Source organism: Camellia sinensis, chromosome 11 (genome assembly GCF_055761805.1).
Source record: "Camellia sinensis isolate YWXY chromosome 11, ASM5576180v1, whole genome shotgun sequence".
Classification (NCBI taxonomy): domain Eukaryota; kingdom Viridiplantae; phylum Streptophyta; class Magnoliopsida; order Ericales; family Theaceae; genus Camellia; species Camellia sinensis.
This window is the reverse complement of record NC_138971.1, coordinates 48,421,542-48,426,706: the sequence shown is the minus strand read 5'-3', so window position 1 is coordinate 48,426,706 and position 5,165 is coordinate 48,421,542.

Here is a 5,165-nt window from a genome sequence, read left to right as displayed (position 1 = left end):
TCAATTAGGTCCAGGTTTGCCCGACGGTCTTCCGTTAATGTTGGATCCGGAGACTTCTATCGGAATAACCGCCTCAACGCCGTATGTTAAGCGAAAAGGAGTTTCCCCAGTGGGAGTCCGCGCTGTAGTTCGGTAAGCCCAAAGTACATTTGGTAGTTCCTCGGCCCAAAGCCCCTTGGCAGCTTCTAGCTTGGTTTTGATGATCTTCAGAAGAGAACGGTTGGTGACCTCAACTTGGCCATTGGCTTGGGGATGTTCGGGGGAAGAAAAACATGGTTGAATTTGGAGGTCCGCACAGAACTTCCTGTACTTGGCGTTGTCGAATTGTTTGCCGTTGTCAGAAACAATGGCCTGGGGAATGCCAAATCTACAAACGATCGACTGCCAGATGAACTTGGTTGTGTTCCGTTCGGTAATGGTGGCAAGGGGTTCTGCCTCTACCCATTTAGTAAAATAATCAATGGTGACAATGGCAAATTTGGTCTGGCCTCGGCCGGTGGGTAAGGGGCCAACTAGGTCAATCCCCCACTTGGCGAACGGGTAGGGGCTGCAAAGTGTGATCAATTCAGTAGGAGGGGCATGGAGGATATTGGCAAAACGCTAACACTTATCACATTTGAGCACGAAGTCAGCCACATCTTGGTTGAAAGTATGCCAGAAATATCTAGTGCGAAGTATCTTGTGGGTCAGGGACCTGTCGCCTAAATGATTGCCGCAGATACCCTCATGAATTTCTTGCATCACATAAGTTGCTTGAGTCAGATTGAGGCACCGCAGATAGGGGGGTGAGAAACCACGTTTGTACAAAATGTCGCTGACGAGGGTGTAATTGGACGACACCCTGACTTTAGCGGCTTGCTGTTGGTCGTCTGGAAGTTCCCCCGTTGTTAGAAATAGAAAGATGTCCGACGCCCAAGGGATGGGCTTATTTTGGAGGAATTGTATTTCATACTGGTCGGGGGAAATGGCGGGGTGGGATAGGTATTCGAGGCGGACACCACTGCTGAGGTCGGACTGGTCTGCGGAAGCCAACTGGGCCATCTCATCTGCCTTAGAGTTCTCCGCCTAAGGAATATGCTTGATGTGGAAGATATTGAAGAGGCGAACAAGGGGAAGTGCAAGATCTCTGTAAGCCCGCATTGTGTCCTCCTTAGCATCGAATTCTCCCGTGATCTGTCCGACGATGAGCTGGGAGTCGCTGAGCACTTGGATGTGGCTGACACCAATGTCCCTGGCTAGGCGAAGGCTTGCTATCAGTGCCTCATATTCGGCCTCATTGTTACTGACCTCAAACAAGAAACGGAGCGCACATTTGAAATAACCACCCTCAGGGGTGGTGAGGATGAGGCCAGCCTCGCTACCTTGCCTGCGGGATGATCCGTCGACATTGAGAGTCCAAGAGTGAGGGTTTTCTAGCTCGATGGGAGCTGGTGGGGGTGGAGAGGCGGTGGTTGGGATAGGATTGGTGAATTCCAAGATGAAGTCGGCGATAGTCTGCCCCTTAATTGCTGTTCGAGGCCGGTAAGAGATGTCAAACTGGCTGAGTTCCACTGACCACTGCATGAGTCTGCCGAAAAGCTTTGGTTGCTGCATGACCTTCTTCAAGGGTTGGTCGGTGAGGACCACTATGGAATGTGCTTGGAAGTAAGGACGGAGTCGTCTGGAGGCGGTGACCAAGGCCAAGGACAATTTTTCTAACAGTGGGTAGTTCTGCTCTGCTCCCCTGAGGGCCCAACTGATGTAGTAGACCGGTCGTTGGACAGAGTCGTCTTCCCTAATAAGCGCTGCACTGACAGCGGTATTTGATACGGCTAAGTAGAGGAAGAGGGGCTCGTTTGTGATTGCCTATGAAAGGAGGGGAGGGTTGGCCATGTACTGTTTCAAGTGTTGAAAAGCCTCTTCGGATTCAGATGTCCATTCAAAAGTTTGCCGAAGAACTTTGAAGACTGGTAGGCACTTATCTGTTGCGCGGGAAATGAAACGGTTGAGGGCTGCAACTCGGCCAGTGAGTCTTTGGACCTCCTTAACCGTTCTGGGTGACTGCATCTCGACCAAGGCCTTGATCTTTTTAGGGTTAGCTTCAATGCCCCGCTGACTGACCATAAAACCCAAAAACTTCCCAGATCCTACGCCGAAGGCGCACTTCTGTGGGTTGAGCTTCATTTGGTACTTGCGTAGGGTGGCGAAGGTCTCCCGCAGGTCAGTCAGATGATCAGTGGAGAGTTTGCTCTTGACTAGCATGTCGTCGACATATACTTCCATATTTCGACCTATCTGGTGATGGAAGACGGCATTGACCAACTGTTGGTAGGTGGCCCCAGCGTTCTTCAATCCGAATGGCATTACTCGGTAATGGTAGGTACCTCGGCTAGTGATGAAGGATGTATGTTCCCGATTGGATGGGTGCATCAGGATTTGGTTGTAGCCAGAGAAAGCATCCATGAAGCTGAGCATTTGATGACCGGCCGTGGCGTCGACCAGCAGATCTATGCGGGGAAGAGGATAACTGTCTTTGGGGCAAGCTCGGTTCAGGTCAGAGTAATCGACGCAGAGTCGCCATTTGCCATTGTTCTTGCGGACAAGGACCACGTTTGACAACCATTTAGGGTAGTCGACGTTTTTGATGAATTGGGCCTCAAGGAGCTTGTCGACCTCTGCGGCTATAAGAGTATTGCACTCCGGATGAATGATGCGCTGCTTCTGGCGGTAAGGTCGGAAATGAGGTTCAATACTGAGGCGATGAGTTATGAAAGAAGGGTCAATGCCTGGCATATCTGAATGAGTCCAGGCGAATACATCATTGTGCTCGGTCAGAAGGGCAGTAAGGTCGGCCTTAGCTTGGGGGGATAGTTGGCTGCCGATCTTGGCAGTTTTCATTGGGTTGGTGGGATCGATGGGAATCTCAACGAGCTCCTCCACCGGTTCGCCTCTGACCAGCTCGTCTTCATCTCGGGCGTCAAGTCCTTCAAAGGCGACATAACATTCCCTGGCTATGGTCTGCTCTCCCCGTACTGTCCCGACGCCCTGGTCGGTAGGAAACTTTATGGCGAGGTAGTAGGTTGAAGTGATGGCTTGGAAAGCGTTGAGGGCGGTGCGACCAAGGATAATGTTGTAGGTAGAGGGACAGTCGACCACAAGGAAAGTGAGCAACTTGGTAGTCTGCCATGGGTATTCGCCGATGGTGATGGGGAGATCGATGAAGCCGATGGAGGTCACCCGGTCACCAGTGAAACCGACCAAAGGGGTTTGGAGGGGAGACAGACTTTCCTCCCCAATTTTGAGTTGGCGGAAGCAGCTGAGGAATATGATGTCTAAAGAACTGCCGTTGTCGATGAGAACCCGTCTGACCTTATAGTTGGAGAGGAGGACAGAAATGACGAGAGGGTCATCATGAGAATAACGGATGCCAGTACAGTCGGTGTCCGTGAAGGTGATGGGCTCTGTCCACTGCTTGGGCTATTTGGAGGGTCGGTCTACCGTGACCACTGCTCTGTCCAAGCCTTGCCTTATCTTCCTGAGCTCTGCCCTCTGAGCGGAGCGGGATGGTCCGCCACAAGCAAGGCCACCTGAAATGACTCGGATTTCACCAACTAGCGGAGGGGGATTACCTGGGGGCTGAGGCTGTTGTGGGGGGCGGTCATGGCCTTGGTTAGGTTGGGCTGGCTGCCGGAGTGGGGTACGCCGGCGGTTGTTTCTGAGGGGCTCGGTTCTTTGCCTCTGTTGTGGGCGGTTGTCCGTGAACCGACTGAGACGCCCTTGACGAATGAGGGTCTCGACCTGATCCTTGAGGTTGATGCAGTCATCAGTGTTGTGGCCATGGTCCTGGTGGAAACGACAATATTTGGACTGGTATTTCCAGTTGGAAGGGGTCCGTGAGGGCAGGGGCCATTTGAGGGGGTAATCCCGTTGGATCTGGTGGAGGACTTGTTCCATGGGAGAATTAAGGGGCGTGTATCGCTTGAACCGATCGGGCGGTCGGGGTGGTGCCGGCCGGTCAGCATGAGGAGGTCGGTCGGTATAGTTGGGTGTTTGGCTATTATACTGGGTGTTTCTAGGTTCCGAGTCTTTTCTCTGGGGGTCTGGTTTTTAGATATTGGATCCTGCTGAGCGGCTAGTGAATCTTCGGCATTCATATATTTCTGGGCTTTGAAGAGTAGGGCTGCCATGGAGGTCAGGGGTTTTTGGAGAGGGAGAAGAGGAAATCGAACGATCGTAGCCCAGCCATGAAAGCCGTGAGGATGACCTTGTCGTCATTCTCCGCTACTTGTAGGGCTTCGGTGTTGAAGTAGGTAACAAAACTGCGCAGCGACTCCCCTTCGGTCTGTCGGATGTTGAAGAGTTGGGTTGCCGGGCGGCGTTGGCGCTGGGCTCCAATGAAATGGCTGAGGAAGGAGTCGCTGAGGTGCTAGAAAGTGGAGACAGAGTCTGCTGGTAACTGGCTGAACCACAGTCGAGCTAACCCCTTCAGTGTCACGGGGAAGGCCCGACACATGATCTCGTCAGGGAAGGCATGGAGGATCATGAGGGTGCGGTAGGTCTCCAAATGGTCGACTGGGTTCGTCGTACCGTCAAAAGATTCAATGGTGGGCATCTTGAACTTGGCGGGCAGAGGTTTGTCCCGAATGGATGCAATAAATGGTGAATTTTCCGTGGTAGAGGGTTTATGCTGAATGTTCTGCATGACCCCTTGGAGTTGGAGCTTCATTGCTCGTAGCTCAGCGTCCTAGAGGGGAACGTGGTCACCATGGTCAATCAATGGAGGCTGGACGCTGCTGGCTTCCCCTTCAGGGGCTGGTGCTACGATCAATGGGTGTGGAGGTGGTGGTGGTGGATTTATGTGTGGGTGAGGAGGCTGCAAACCTTCCAAGTTGGGTGGATGAGGTTGCGGAGCAGTATGGCTCGGGGTTCTTTCTTGGTTGGGCGGAATATCTGGAGGTGGTGGAGAAGGCATCGGAAGGTTTCTTTGGAGTAAAGCATTTATCAGGGCCTGGTTTTTGCTCGGCCATGCGGTTAATGCTGTTGGTAAGCTCAATAAAATACTGCGGTGGGTTGTTTGGATTGGGGGGGTCGGCCTGATGGTCGGCAGCATTATTGTGAGAAGCCATGGATCTAGTCGTGACCATACACTTTGACGGGTAGGAGGAAAAGGTTGTTGGAACGGGGTC